The 17,081-nt window shown below is 40.3% G+C and overlaps 1 pseudogene; it reads left to right on the top strand.

The window, feature by feature from the left end:
* The first annotated feature begins 588 nt into the window (after positions 1-588).
* LOC102428948 lies at positions 589-1,144 on the top strand (annotated as a pseudogene).
* The last annotated feature ends 15,937 nt before the right edge of the window (positions 1,145-17,081 follow it).

Genomic DNA, 17,081 nt, shown 5'->3' with positions numbered 1-17,081 from the left:
GGCAGAGCGTGTTTAAAGGCTGAGATGGGAGCGGAAAGGGAGCCTTTTCCTCATTATGCTCAACCAAGTTCAACCCATTCAATAGTTCAGTGCCATGATCCTCGACAACTTTAGCTCTGACCACCTAGGACAGCCATGCCAGCCTCCATTCTCACCTCTCCTAGCTGGTTCCCACTCCCTGCCACCCTCACACAAAGCCCTCTCATTTTCTTTCAACAACAATGAATACATTCCAATAAATGTCAAGTCATGCAAATGTTAATGCTATTCCAATACAATCAAACTCAACAGATATCCTCTGGCAACCCTATGGTAGTAATTAATCTACATCTAAACCACCAAATAAGGACAATACCAAGTAGAAATGGGTACTAAAGGGTGGAAGTGCCGATGAGGACCATCTAAATGAAAAGCTCTCCCAAAGCTGCAGTCAGGAGGCAATGCAGTTGCTTAAGTGGGTCACAGATCAAGGGGAAACCCACCAAATCTTGGTTCATGGCGCTCCGGGGTCTCCAACATTTCCCCCAGTGGTGGTTCTAAATCCTTGCACAGTGAGGCACCAGCGCTTGAGGTTCTTGCTTGTGTGGAATGACTGAGTGCAAACTGGTGGTGTTTGGAGCAGGTGGTGTTGGGAAAAGCGTGCTGACAATCCCACTAATCCAGAACCGCTTTGTAGATGAATATGATCCCACCATAGAGGATTCTTGCCAAAAACAGGTGGTTATAGATGGTGAAACCTGTCTGTGGACATAGCTGGACAAGAGTACAGTGTCATGAGAGACCAGGTCATGAGAGCAGGAGAAGGCTTCCTCTGTGTATTTTCCATCAATAACAGCAAGTCATCTGCAGATAGTGACCTCCGCAGGGAACAGAATAAGCAAGCAAAGGATGCAGGTGACGCACCTATGGTGCTGACAGGAAACAAGTGTGATTTGCCAACAAGGACAGTGGACACAAAACAAGCCCATGTGCTGCCCAAGAGTGATGGGATTCCATTCACTGGAACCTCAGCCAGGACCAGGCACGGTGCTGAAGATGCCTTTTGGACTCTGGGAAGAGAAATATGTCAGTGCCGAATGAAAAAACTCCATGGCAGTGATGATGGGTGCGGGGTTGCATGGTGTTGCCTTGTGTGGTGATGTAATAAAATGCTTTTTAAGTTCTGGCATCAGAGAAGAGTCCCGGTCAAGCTGCACTGACACCTGGTCCTGAGGTCCCTGGAGAAGTGTCTCTGTCACCTTCAAACCACAAAGCAGCTCCTGCTGCTTCCCCAGCTCTCGGTGCATCAGGACCACGTTCTCTGTGTGAGACGTTCTCAGAATCACTGCCTCCTCACTTGCGTGTCTGACTAGAGAAACGAACCTCTTGTAACTCCCCAGTATTCTTCCACCGTGGGTTCTCCCCCAGCAACCCCAACACTCCCCCTCCACCAGTTTTTTTTTGTCTGAAACCCAATTCGTGCTCTGAAACAGAGAACCAAACGGTAGACATGAAATCCTCTAGGAAACAATGTCTTGAGCGCTAACGTAGCAACTGCTGCTGATTTCTTTTTCTTTTTTACTGTTGAACTTGGAACTGTGATGGTTTTTGGACAAATGTCATAAATTACTGTTTTACTGAGACTTAAAAACACCACCACCAAATCGCTGGTCCCATCATAAAAGAATGATGGATGGAGGATACCAACTACTGGAAGTCACAGGAGACTGAAGACACCGGTTCTGCAGGTTAAAGGGAGTTTGAGAGAAAGTGCAGTTCAGGTGAAGGTGACAGTCACCTTTTGCTGTGAGGTGCTGTGATCTGGGTCACCACGTGCATCCAGCATTCCTACCTCAAAGTTTAGGGGTTTGGTATTTGACAATTAAGGACCATTTCTCCTTTGTTGAATACTTAATTTGATGCTAATATGTCATCATTTTTACTTGTCAAAACATTTTTTAATTATTCACTTCTTCTCCTTTGTCATTCAAGTTTGCTTTGTCACAGCCTGTGAACACATTGATGGAAAATGTTGACAGAAAGGGGGGAAAAATAGGTCAAAGATTCTAGAGCAGCGGTTCTCAACCTGTGGGTCGCGACCCCTCTGGGGGTCGAACGACCCTTTCACAGGGGTCGCCTAAGACTATCGGAAAACACATATATAATTACATATTGTTTTTGTGATTAATCACTATGCTTTAATTATGTTCAATTTGTAACAATGAAATTGGGGGTACCACAACATGAGGAACTGTATTAAAGGGTCGCGGCATTAGGAAGGTTGAGAACCACTGCTCTAGAGCCTCTCATCCTGATGAGATTTCACCCCTTCGTTCAATGATACCTTTCACTAATGGGATAAAAACAGCCAACACTTAAGAAGCAGCAGGGTCCATTTCCTCTGTCATTAGCAGCGGAGAAATGTTTTAGGTTACAGAGAACTGAAAATCTCTCTCCAGGTCTCCCAGTAAAATGCACAGAGAAACAACAGCCCCTCAAAAGGCTGTTGTATCCAAAGGTGCGACTATGATAAGCCTCTATTATTATGGGCAGTGTCCTACCTGTGAGTGATTTATAAAGAAGAACACGTTTCTATGAATTGTTTCCAAGATCGATTTGTTTCTAAGTTTGTTCTACATCTAAAAGTGATATTAAAATAGTCTCCTACAAGAGAAGATTGACATAAGCTAAAGACTTTGTTTTTAATACTCCCTGAAGCAGCATTGATTTTATATGTGTTTAATAATAAATGGTAAGTGGCCCTGGAAGCAGAGACTCATTTCCAGTGACTAAATAAAATGAACAATATTTAGTTCTTTGAAATTAAATTCTTTATCGAAGACGTGCCATAGGAAATATGGCATGTACATCTTCCAAATATGTCAGAAGAGCAAAGAAGGATTATCTAATTATTAACTTCTTCGACATATTTATTTTATTTGCAAGTAATAATAGTTGTAATGCACCAAGTTATTTTTGAAAAATAGTTTTTTAAACTTACTTGTAAAATAATATTTTCATTTATAGCCTTGGAATTTTTAATTAGGTTTTGAAGTCCTTTAAATCACAGAAAGTTCTCTCATGGTTGGCAATTGTATTATCATATTGCTTGTTTTGACAATTTGTAAATAACTGGTTTTAAAATAAATGATGTGTATGATTTAAATTCATGCATTCACTCATTCAGCTCAACCACAGCCTTCAAATATTATTCCTTATCCAAACTCCCTACATACATATCTTCCTTTATCCCCTTTCCTTCAAATTTTTCTATTCTATTTGTATCCTTCCTTATCTACACACTAGAGGCCCGGTGCACAAAAATCGTGCACTCGGGGGGTCCCGCAGCCCGGCCTGCGCCCTCTTGCAGTCCAGGAGCCCTTGGGGGCTGTCTGACTGACGGCTTATGCCCGGGGGGAGCAGGCCTAAGCCACCAGTCAGACATCCTTAGCACTGCCACTAACCCAAGCCTGACCCGCAAGGATAAGTAAACCATCTGTGACTCCCTGACTTTGTCTTACTGTCATTTCCAATGATCAGGCTGCACAAGGCCTCGCCAACCAAGTCTAGCAGGATGGGCACATGGAGAGTGCAGGGCCTTCATCTGACCTGCCACTGGAATTAGGTCAGCCTGAGGGGTTGGGGGTAGGGTAGATGTTTAGGCTGCATCCAAGGTGTCACCAGAACAAAGTATTCACAGAACAGTAATGGACTCTATAGCAACCTATATCAGGTTAACAGGGCTCTCTGTCTGCACAGTTGAGCAAAGTATGGTGACCAGGATCAGGGAATATCTAGAGACTCAGTCAGGCACAAAAAGGGTAAAGCGTAGCGTAGTCTTCTGGCAAATAGTGAGCCTCGCTAGATCATGACTGGTCTTAGAAAATGAACCAAGGTTGAGCCTGTCTGTAGGATCTGGTGCAGAGGTGGAATAACCAAGAAGCTAAACAAGTGCTAAGCAAGGTACTCGCACTTGCCCCAGGCACTCACGAGACTCTGGGAGAGGTCCTAGCAAAGCAGAGTGGGGTCAGTTCATGGAAAGTTAAACAATAGTCACTGCACAAAACACCTGCATTGCTCCGAAATCTTAGAGCTCACGAGAGACACTTGAGAAGTTTTTTTCCCCAAATTTGCCAATAATCTAACACATTTACTTGGCAGTATTACTTAGTCATGAACCTGAAACTTTCCTAAACTATCAAAAGAAAGAAAAATACTTTGATAAACTATGTTAGAGGAAAGATTAAATTCTATTGTCTATGGAAAATGATGCTACAAAATTGCAGATTAACAGCCAAAATGTAAGGGGAAAGTATTTTAGAGAAATGTCAGAAAGTTAATTACTTTAAAATATTATGTTGTTTTTCTGAATTTTATAATGTCTTTGATATTTGCCACATTTTGGAAAATATAGTTACAATTTTTTTCTCATTCTAAATAAATATTTACTTTGTTAACTAATTTTGCATTCTTTTTTTTTTAAACAGATCCCACCAAATTATACAAGCTTCAGAATCCACAAAGTCTGGATTTGCCCCCTAGGCAGGTGGCCTCTGCTAAGGAGATAGTAGAGTCAGACAGGTATGGTTTGACACCATTATTTGCAAGTAGATAAATATTCACGAATATACAATTTTTAAGGCTTTTGTTAAAATTAAAATAGACTAAACTATCCTTCAGTATATACAATAAGTGTCAGAGGGGAGATTTTTATTAGAGCCAAACAGGGAGGGATCTGTGGTAGACATTGCCAGTCTATAACCACCCTAATCCTCAAGCTTCCAGGGCACACATATGGACTACATTTCCCAGCCCCTTGCTTGGTGTGGTCATGTGAATGAGTTCTAGCCAATGGAACATGGACGAAAAAAAAGATGTACACCCCTCCCAGGCTTAGCCCATGGAAACTTCCCATACATGCATTTCCATTTCTTCCCCTTCCATTGGCTGAATGAAGACAAGCAAATTGATCTTGCAAACCACTGTTGGAGATGACAGAGCCACAAAATGGAAGGAAGCTGGGTCTCTGATTCACTGAGTAGAAAGAAACAACATTTGAATAACCAGTTTGATCTTTAGGAGAGCGACAAATAGCCACTGGTACTTTCCAGTGCTTTGGAACTAAGTATAAATTGGCACAAACTTTCTAGGGGGCAATCCAGCAATATATACTGTATCAGTAAATGTACAGTTACACATTTTAGACAGGGGAAATTTAATACAAGGATTGATTTTAAAAATTGTTAGGAGGAATTGAGGTACCAAAGGGGAAGATGGTGCTACCTAGAGGTCATTAATCACAGGGAACTACCTCTACCCTTAGGGCTGGAGAAGCAAAAGGCAGAAGGTGGTGTTACCCGAATCTATAAGCACCACCACAGACTCTGAGCAGAGAGCTAGGAGCCCACAATCCTGTTCATGTTTCTGGGCTGGCTGCTGCTGCTTGCCCCTATAATCACCTACAGTTGGCTCCCCTGGGTGGTGGTGCTGGGGGTGGGGGGGAGAAGTCTTCTACCCAGTGGGTAAAGGAGTCTGGGAAATGTAGTTTATAGGCTCCTAGTCCCCAGAGGAGAGTATAAAAGGGCAAGTATGGGTCTCAGAGCCAAAATATAAAAGTCCAGCACATGCATCAATAACATACAAATATTTGTACTGTCTACTTCAACAATTTTCCTATAAAAGTTTAATGACATAAGCAGCAAAACACAAAAAGATTTATGTACAAGGACATTTGTAATGGTGTCATGTTCAGTAATGTTTGCCAAGCCTGGTTCTTTTTCCCCTCCTGGCCTCTTTGTGGTTGGGTGAGACCTTGCAACTAGATTTGACCGATGAGGTCAGAAGTGGCCATGTGTCACTTCCAGGATGCATTTAATTACCGAAGTTATCTTTTCCCTCTGGCACGATGACCAATGACATTTGAGATGGTGCTGCTCTGTTAGACTTGGTCGCTATGTGACTATGATGTGCAGAGGTCCCTTGCTAACTCCACACATGAGTGAAAAATAAATCTGTTATTTTAAGCCTCTGAGATTTAAGGGTTGTCATAACAACATAGACTAGAAAAATCTGACTTACACACACTGACTTATGAGAGCAGAGAATAACACACAACCAAAGTGTTGCATTTTATGGGAAAGTGAAATAAATTACTATACATCCATATTGTGGAATATATTGTTGCCAGTGAAAAGTACTTTTGAAGAATATTGAATGAGATGGGGAAATCTTCACCATAGAAAATTAAATGGGGAAAAAAAGAACATAAAACAATGGACAAGGTGAGGCAAAAGTAGGTTTACAGTTGTTCAGATGGAAAATAATACAGTAATTAATAATAATTCAAGAACAAACTGTGTTTCACATACAACTGTAAGCCTACTTTTGCCACACCCTATGTATTATGAGATTCATACATGAAATTATATATAAATTGCTTTTTGTAGTAAGTGCTCAGTGGTGTTAGTTATTATTGTGTAATCAGAAACCTGTAGATGTCTTAGTACTGGGCTCAGTTGATGAGCCACCCCAGTACTGGGCACGGTTTCCATTCTGGCAGAGGGAACCCTAAGCACTGGCTTGCTGTCCCTGTGGCTGTGGTGACAGCCAATGCTGCAGTCCCTCATGACTCTTGTGACTATGATCAGCGTCTCACTTGGACTTCCCTCTGGCTGCTGGGGCATCAATTGGAATGGAAGCCAAAGGATAAATCTCCTCCCTCAAACCCCTGGAAAGAAGATGTAATAGCTTCGTATCATCTCTCTGAAGACAGAACAAGAAGGAGCATTCACCAGCACTTGTCACCAAGCTGTGGCCAACTTCATAACCTGCTCTCCTTTGTCCCCTCCTGCCTCCCAGATTTGCACTCCCCATTAAACGATTTTAAGGTTTAGCCTCGGGCACTGTTTTCAAGGGCCTGGGCCTATACTTCCAGAGCTGTCTCATGGCTCCAAGTATAAGAACGATGCTTCCACAATAGCTCACGTCTACCTCATCGCAGCACACAGCAATGTCACCTCCAACATCACCTCCCCCAAGCTCTTTCAAGAAGAAACAGAGGTGAGGATAAGACAGACACAGGCAGAACATACAATGGAGGCTTTAGTGCCATAATTGCTTAAATCTTAGCAAAGCTGTATGAATTCTGGATATTTATTTTAGAAATGCAAAGGAAAGCAACATACTATTTCCAAAGACATGACAGCAAATATGAGCTTGCTAATAATACAATCACGTATCACTTTTCTAATGTTTTGCCAGAGGAGGGTTCTGTTACAGTGTGTCTCAATCTTCACAGGAAATTTATTTCTTCCTTCCTCTTTTATCTGACTTTCTGCTGCCCTCTTCACCTACTTGTACCTGGAGGACCCAGACAAGCTTTTCTGTGATTGGCTTCTGACCCTCTGACACACACAAGCCTTAAGAGCTTCGAAGCAGCTATCAGCCACATCTCCTTAGCACAGGTGTGTGCTCCAGACCCCCGAGTCCCTGATTGGCTACCTTGAACTTCAGGACTTTAGATCATGCTTTGGTCTGAGCCATCTCTGGGCTTGAGCTTTTCCATAATTGTAGCCAGGCCCCTGGCTTCTTATGGCTTCTGAAATGTGGGTGTCCTGTTACCTGTGAGTCATCTTGTTTGTTGACTCTGGCCTGCCTTCACTTTCTGACATTGGGGCTTGTGCTGGTACCTCTCACCCTTCAGACACTGACCTTTGGCACATGGCAGCTGCGCCTGGCCCCAACTTTTTGCCTTGACCAGTAACCACTGGCTTCCCATATCTTGTAGCATAACATTAGATTCCTCAGTTTTAAAGACTTCACAGCTTTTTCTTGTTCACCCCAAATAGTGCTAATTATTCACCAATAGTCTCATACTTGTTGAAAGCAGAAGCCAAAAGGAGTTATTTGGAATAGGATTGTGTAAAAAAAAAAGTTTTATTAAAATAATAAAAGAAAATTGCAATTTTATGAACACATGGAAATGAGTTTCCACTTATTCTATAATTAATGGTGTCTAAAATTTATGCGTTCATTTATCTAAGAAATATTTAGCAAGCTTCTAGGAAAAAATGAATACACAAAATAAAATGTGATTATATGCCAGTGGCCAATAAGCAAATGAAGAGCACTCACAATCATTAATCATCAGGGAAGTGAAAACTAAAACCAAAGTGAGATACCACAACACGTCTACCAGAATGGCTACAGATTAAAAAGAATGACAACACCAATCATTGGTGAGGACATGGAGAACCCACACGCTTCTTATACATTGTTGGTGTGGATATAAAGTGGTACAACCGGTAGGGAAATGGTCTCAAAGTTTCTTATAAACTAAATATACACCTGTGTGTAACCATACACTTATGTCATACCCTATGACCCCACAACTCTAATCCAAACAGAAATTTTAAAAGCTCACAAAAAACTTGCACAAAGTCTTCATAGAAGCTTTTTTAAAAGCTCACAAAAAACTTGCACAAAGTCTTCATAGAAACTTTTCTCATAGCAGCCCTATGTTCTTACAATGAAATACTGAGCGATAAATAGGGCTAAATCACTGACACAAGCAGCCATATGGACGAATCTCAAAGACATTACACTGAGTGAAAGCAACCTTACCTAAAAGAGTACATACTGTATGATTTTATTTCTGTGAAGTTCTAAAACAGGTAAAACTAATTTATGGTGGAAAAAAATCACAAGTTTGCCTCTGGGAGATGAGTGGGGATTGACTTGGAAGAAGCATGCGGGAACTTTTGGGGGGTAATGGTAACGTTTTAGATCTTGTTAAAGGGTCAGGTTGCACAGATGTATACCCTCTTCAGAGCTAGCAAAGGTATGTTTAAGATTTGGATATTTTACAACATGTAAAGTTTACACCAAAAGAAAAATACTGTAAACAAATGTTAAGCTTGCCCAGCCAGTGTGGCTCAGTGGTTGAGCATTGACCTATGAACCAGGAGGTCACAGTTCAATTCCCAGTCAGGGCACATGCCCGGGGTTGCAGCCTCGAACCCCAGTAGGGGGTGTGCAGGAGGCAGCTGATCAATGATTCTCTTTCATCACTGATGTTCCTATCTCTCTCTCCCTCTCCCTTCCTCTCTGAAATCAACAAAAATATATTTAAAAAATAAAGATAAATGTTAACCTCTAATTAATGACATATATGCTGGGGTATTTGAGAGTACATGTACTAATGTCTGCAATTTACATTGAAGTGGATCAAAAATAAGATGGACTGATGGGTGGACAGATAGACACATTGATAAAGCAAATATAGTCATATGTTAATGATAGCATGTAGGTGGTATGCATATGGATGTTCACTGGAAATTCAACTTTACTGTAGGTCTGGAAGTTTTCATAATAAAATGTTGAGGGGAGGGGAGAGGGAATAGGGAAGTAGGATAACATTAATTGCATCATGAGTAGTTGGAGGGAGCCAGAGGATATCTCTTAATGCTGACATACAGAATTGTAGAAGCCTAACAAACAAAGATAAACACTAAGAAAGATAATATCATTGTAAATTGGAAAACAGTAGAGAGATGACTAAAAAGCTAATTTTACTTGTTCAGAGCATGAAACAAGTACACAATAAGTAAGGAGAGAAGGGATTGATTACTAGTATTTATAACATGTATTTTTAAATGAAAGAAATTAAATATAGCGGTTATGTCAATACATGTAAGTGGGTTTAAATAACCTAAGATAAAAGCAGAATTCAACTCTATGATCTATACAAGAGACTTTCCTTAAAAGGATGATGCAGAAAGGTTAAAAATAAGAAGTTAGGCAAAGTAGTGCCAGTCAAAAGCAAACGAAAAGACAGGGGGGGTTCAAGGCTTTGATATCAGGCATGGTAGAATTCAAGCCTAAAAGTATTAGGCTAAACAAAGAAAGTAATACGTAACTGTCCAATTCAGTAGCCACTAGCAACTTATAGGTATTGAGCATTTCAAATGTGGGATAATGTGAGTAACTAATTTTTTAATTTCTGTAATTAATTAAGTAGTGCAGAAACCATTTCCATCAACAGAGAAATTTCTATTGATTATCACAGAAAGTTCCATTGGATAGTGCTGCTGTATAATGTTAAAGTCTCCAAATCACAATGATGTAAAAGTTATAAATATTTATGTACTAAATAATATAGCATCTTTCATAAAGAAGAAAGGTGGGAAGATGCAAACCCACTGTAATAAAAGATTTAAAATAGCCCCAGCTGGTTTGGCTCAATGGATAGAGCATCGGCCTGTGGACCGAAGGGTCTCGGGTTCAATTCTAATCATGAGCAAGTACCTTGGTTGCAGGCTCCTCCCCGGCCTAGACTCTGGTCGGGCGTGTGCAGAAGGCAACCAAACGATGTACTTCTCTCACATCAATATTTCTCTCTGTCCTTCCCTTCCTCTTCCACTCTCTCTAAAAATAATGGGGAAATATCCTCGAGTGAGGATAGAAAAAAAAAGATTTAAAATAAATTTTCTCCATACAAGACAAAACAAGTAGAAACATCCAGTGCTTATATTTCAGAATTGAAAAATAGAAGTTGTAGGAAGACTTAGTGGGCTGATTCTTCTTTAAATCCTCAAATGTCTCTTAAATACCTTTCTCTCCCAGTACAAGGTTTGTAGTCCTTGAAAATATTTGGGGATGGTACTCAATAAATTTTGTTTTCCTATTAAACAAAAGAAGTAATGGCTGTATATGTAACTTCCCTAAAAATATATTTGCATCATAAGTTAACTAACCTTCAAAGTTGTGGTGCAAATACAATTAATGGAAATTTTTGAAGTGTTCTGAATTTTTAGGAAGATAGTCATTGCATAAGCATTTTTGTTTTGGCCTTTTAACAGAGTACATTGGGTCCCCAAGGAAAACCATCTTTGTCCTGCTTCAACTATTCACCCTAATTAAATCCTTCAACACTCAGGCCCGTTTGAGGAACAATGCTCCTGACTCAGCTGACATTTCCTCTGATAATAAGCTATTTGCAAAACATTTTGTGAGACTTCCTGTCTTAAGCCTACAACCTGATGACCCGAAGAATAATCCAAACTTTTAGTACTTTAATCTAAACTTTCATGGGGGGCAGGCAGAAGAAGGGAGAGTCATATTGATTTTCTCTTTAAATTAAAGACACATCCAGGGTCCATCCACATCAGCTTCCCAAAAAGTGTACAAACAACTGTAGGGCAAAATGGAGAACCAGGGAAACAGGTATAAAACTAGATACAATCTCATCAAAGCCATGAAAGCCACTCTGCTTCCTTCTCTGACATCAACCATGTCCCTCACAAATACTATCCCAATGCTCTATGGCCACAACTGCCCACACTTATTCCATCCGTATTAGGGTTGCATAGTGTAATTGGATAGGATTGCTTATAAGAGAAAGCTTCTCCCATCCTCATAATTTTCTTTTCTAGGGGCCATAAATAACGGTCTTTATTTTTAAGGATTTGACAAGAAGGCATTTGGATGGGTTTGCATATTAGGTGTTGCAGGTTACCTGTGTAGCAACAAATAGAACCTGGCCACCAGAAGACTGGTCAGTTATGTGCATGGAGTAACTTGTGTTGCAAAAGATGTTTGTTTCTCATTTCAACTTCTTTACTATAATCTTCCTATCTAACCGCCATATCTCATTGTTGATCACAAGACAGGACAAAGTTGGGAGCAACTCAGACTGAAGCAGAGGACACTGAAAAAGTCCCATGGCCTGGAGGTGTTTGCCCATCTCGAAGGCCCATTGGATGGCTTGTCCACCTTTTTCTCCAGAAGCAGCATGTGGCCACCAGTCAGCTCTGTGTGGCCAATGAGTTCTGCCTCAGCTTGCAGATGGTCAGATTTCAGATCTTGATCAGCCCATTTCAGCTGTAGTTGATGATGACAAGGTTGCTCTTACTGAGTTAGAAATGAAAGTGCATTATCCACTCTGGGGTGACTTCATCATGAACAATGTATTTGCCAACACCCAGGGCACCCTGTAACTTGATTATCTTCCTAGGCACATGTCAGAGGAGAAGGTCACACTTATCCTGTCTTTGGCAAGACTCCTAAAGTGGTAAGAAATCTCAGAAGTGGTGGGTATCAGGAGGGCTAAGATGCCATCTAGGAAGGTGACCACATCTGTAAATTGGTGTGAGCCCTCAGACCCCACTGGGGAATTCTGTAAAATCCTATAGACATCTGGGAGTCAGAAAATATAGCAGTTCTGCATTCAGGCTGTCTTTGTGGAAGGCCTTTTGTTCACACACAGGTTGTGACTGGAGGACTACTTCATCAGAGAGACTGAAGCGTTTTGTTTAAAGAAACACAGCAAAAGCCTAAAACTGTTTTTGCTGCCCAACTCTGGGTGACAGCAGTGATTACGCAGTCTGTATATGCTGATGAGGTTTGCTTCAAACAAGCATCGAGGGTCACTTCAGGCTAAAGGAAACCGCATCGCCCAGTCTGAAAAGGGAGTTAGCCTTGATAATGGTGGGTGGATGAGCCCCGTGGAGAGAGACCCTGTCTGGATTCACTATGCGTATGTATATGGGTGTTGAGTTTTATTCCTTCTCTCAGAGGGGCAACTTCACTAGTGAAGCATCAGCATACAGGGTTTGGAGTGTTTTTTTACAATATAGAAGTCTGATCTTTTAGCGTATCCTGTCTTACCCTCTTTCTTGTCAATTTTAGATGAGAAAGGAATGTGCTCAGAAGGCTGTGTCTTAGAATCCCGGGTGTAGCCCACAGCACGATCTTTACCCAAGACTGCAGAACATGGAACTGGCCAACATATAATAACAGAGGTCTCAAAACCAGAGTCTGACGCTTGACCCAAAATGCATCTGTCCATCCAAGTGGCTATCTGGAGAAATCCAGAGTATCAACTTTTTTGTTCATTCATTCAAGAAAAAGTCATCGTTCATCAAATAGATGCCAGGCACTGTTCAAGAAGTTGGGGATTTGGCTATAGACAACAACAAAAAATACTTATCCTTTGGGAGTCTTATGTTGCGTAGAGAGGGGACAATGTTGAAGGAATATAGAACTGTGAGATAGAAAGCTAGCTGGAAGGTCTCCCAGAATGAGGGGCGGGTAGCTACAGCAAGTCAATATACCATTTTGCTTGGGCATGAGGGATATACTTATGGAGCCTGAAGCTGGGCAGCAAAGCCAGTCAACCTAGAGCCTATTTTTCCATTTGTAAAACAGGGATAATGATACCTGTTTTTACATGCTTTGAATACCAGGTGTGGAAATGAACCCTGATGTGAATGCAAAGTTGTTCTCACTCCGGCATGAAAGTTCACTGGGCTTTTTGATCTTGTCACATTTTGAAAGCTGTGTGTTCCGGTAGGGTGGCCCCCTGGGATCCAATCATGAGACCCACGTTCTGGTCCAGCTCTGCCATCAGGAGATGTGTAACCTTAGGGAAGGTGCTTACTCTCTTAGAACCCCAGCCTCTTTACCAGTGAAATGATTGAGTTGAACCAGGTGATCTTTAAGTTCTAAATTTTTCTGGTCTCTGATATACTTCACAGACATGTCATTTCCTAAAATAGTTTTACCAATACAAGTGGTACTCCTGATTAGGAAAATTCCTGTTGTGGTTTTTGACCTGAACTAATATTTGTTCATTTAGTGCAACAACATTATTCTTGTTATTTCATTTGACTAAAATTATATATTTTTCCTATTTCTCACTTTTTTTCTTTGTATCTAGTTTGTTAAGATTCAAGATCTCGCTCAACATTTGCCATTATCATCTAAATTTTGGATTGCATTAAAGATCTTTTCCCTCTTTTTTCCTGCTCCAAATAAATATTCTTGATGTTGCTGATGTTATGTGGGCCCAGCATATTAGTAATGTACAGTAGCTTATATTTAGTGAGTGCTTATAATCAGCCATGCACAAAACATCTCGTGATCGTCACAGCAACTCTAAGGAATAAACAATCACCATCTTTATTTTATAAGAAGAGAAACACATGCATTGAGGGGACAAAAATTTACGCATCTAGTAAGAGCCCACTTGAGATTGCTGGATCTAGAATTCAAATTCCAGACCTCTCTTCTAAACTGACTCAATTGGTATATGAAGAGAGGGGGAGAAAGAGAGAGAAGGAAGGAAATTAAATTGAGGGAGGGAAATTTAAATGTTTACACTATTTTTTCATTCTAAATACAAATAATTATATTTAGCCCCAGAAAATGTGTAGTATTATAATTTATATTATCTACTATACTGAAAACTAGAGTACCAATGAGAAAAATAATACTTTCTTTAGCCATTACAATGTTGTTATCTGGGGTTTTTTAGGAAGTAGCAAGATGGAGGCAGCTTTTCTATCCTTTACTCTGAAATTAGGTCGTGGGCCCTATGGCAAGGGTAAGATAGGCAACAGGTGGCTCAAGGTCAAACATTGCCCAAGAATACCCCAAAGGCTCCTGCCCCAAAAGAGGTAAAAACTAACTCACAAATTACATAATAATAAATGGTGACTCTTTCTGAGCATCTGAATAACCCAGTCTATTTTCATGTAAAGTCAACTCAGGAAGCTGAATTTAGAGCAACTAAAGGGCCAATAATATTCTTGGCTGGAAAGCTTGCCATTAACAATTGTGTGAGTGCAATGCTCTCTGGCCAACCTAAATTCATGACCATTTGAGGAAAGGTATGACGTCTCAACTTTGCACATAAAGTTCCGGTGCCCACAACAAAGCTGCAGGCAGTGGTCCCCTGCAGAGGTAGCATAAGCTCTGTATGTGTGGGCCTTCAGCACAAGCACAGCTGTTGGCAAGAGGTCTTTACACTCAATCACGTCTATTGACAATCTCAACCTGCTAGGTCATGGACTGAATGCTTCTCTAAAGTTATTTCTGAGTCACTGTAACTTCAGAGTTTTTTGTTTCATGCAAAGATCAGAAATACAAAAATAGATTCATTTAATCAGAGACAGCTAGAGAATAACTGTCTGGTACTTGTAAATTCTTAATTTCTACAGATCAGCAATCACGCCTCACTGCCTTTAAAACAAGTACTTATATAATTTTATTCAGTTTCAAATATATTATTACCTCCCACCCCCAACCCATTCATGTGGTAGCAAGGGAGCAGAGAAGCCTGTGTGAGCAAATACATTTAGGTTTTATAAAAACTTAAAAACATGTATATCTAGTAGATACCAGTCTGCATCTCATTTCTTTAAAACAAGTTTGCCTAAAACTAGAGGATATTTTCAATCCAGGCTATACGATTTTTAAAATAACATTTATCTTTTTTCTTTACTATTTTAAGCATTTTTAAACGTACAGTGTACTAGTGTTAACTATATGCACATTATTATGCAACAGATATCTAGAGCTTGTTCATATTGCAAATCCAAAACTGTATCCATTGGACAACAACTTGCAACTACCATTCTACTTTCTGTCTCTGTGATTTTGACTGTTCTCACTGGCTTACTTCACTTAGCATAATGTCCTCCAGGTTCATCCATGTTGTAGAATTTGACAGGATTTCCTTCTTTTTTAAGGCTGAATAATCTTCCATTGTATGTATATACCACATTTTTTGTATTCAATATTGATGGGCATTTTGGTTACTTCCACCCCTTGACTATTGTAAATAATGCTGCAATGAAGATGGGTCTGTACATATCTCTTTGAGATTCTGTCAATTCATTAGGGTATATACCCAGAAGTGACATTGCTAGATCATATGGTAATTTTATATTTAAACTAGAGGCTGGGTGCACGAATTCGTGCACAGTTTGGGTCCTTCAGCCTGGCCTGCAATCGGGGCAGATCAGGGCCATCTTGCCCAGTCCCAGTCGGGGCCGGCCGGCCAGGGGGAGGGACTGCAGGAGGATGGTCAGCCATGGGAGGTTGGCTGTGGGAGTGCACTGACCTCCATGGGGCAGCTCCTATGTTGAGCGTCTGCCCCTTGGTGGTCAGTGCATGTTATAGCTACTGGCCGGTCATCCAGTTGTCTGGTCATAATGGTCGCTTAGGCTTTTATATATATATAGATTTTTGAGGAACCTCTATATTATTTTCTATAGCAGTTGCACCATTTTACATTCCCCTCAAAAGGATTCCAATTTCTCCATATCCTTGCCAACACTTGTTATTTACTGTGTTTTTTTATAATTAGAAATAAACTTTATTATCAATTTAATTTGACATTCTAACAGCGTCGGCCTGCGGACTGAAAGGTCCCAGGTTCAATTCCGGTCAAGGGCATGTACCTGGGTTGTGGGCACATCCCCAGTGGGAGATGTGCAAGAGGCGGCTGGTCGATGTTTCTCTCTCATCGATGTTTCTAACTCTCTATCTCTCTCCCTTCCTCTCTGTAAAAAATCAATAAAATATATTTAAAAAAAAAAAAAGAAAGAAATAAACTTTATTATCAATTTAATTTGACATTCTAACTTCTTTCCTCTCTGCAGAGGAGGCTGAATGAAAAGTTGCTTGCAGCAGTATTTACTGTTTGTTTGGTTTTTTTTAATGACCATCCTATTGGATGTGGTTCCTCATTCCCTTTTACAAAAAGAAAAATAAACAAGCAAATAATTCCAAGTAATTTAATTAAACAATTGAATTCTTTGCATACAAGATTCAAACACTATTGTCTCTCTGGCACTAATTTGTTCTTCATCCAATAATATAAAACACTGTTTATGCAAAAAGTAGTCATCATACATAAACCTTCTGATACAGCCTTCCATCCCTAGATATAGAATCAGCATAAACGCGTATGTATATCCACTGACAGACATGTATAAAAATGTTCGTAGCAGCTTTATTCATAGTAGCCCAAAGCTGAAGACTACTAAAGTCCATCATCAGTACAATGGATAAATCAAGTGTTGTATCTATAATAATAAAAGCATAATATGCAAATCTACCAAATGGCCAAACAGCGGAATGACCATCCGGACGACCTTCCGAACGAAGCCGGGGCTGTGAGGGCCTACTCTTGCACTATTTTCGTGCATCAGGCCTCTAGTATTTACAGAATAGAATACTAAACAGCAGTGAAAAAAATGAACATGTGAATTTACTTGGACAAATATCACATACATAGTATTGAGTAAAAAAAAAAA

The sequence above is a fragment of the Myotis lucifugus genome, unplaced genomic scaffold, assembly GCF_000147115.1.
Source record: "Myotis lucifugus unplaced genomic scaffold, Myoluc2.0 scaffold_6, whole genome shotgun sequence".
Lineage (NCBI taxonomy): Eukaryota > Metazoa > Chordata > Mammalia > Chiroptera > Vespertilionidae > Myotis > Myotis lucifugus.
The sequence above is the reverse complement of the archived record's forward strand: the minus strand, read 5'-3'. Positions and strand labels throughout refer to the sequence as shown.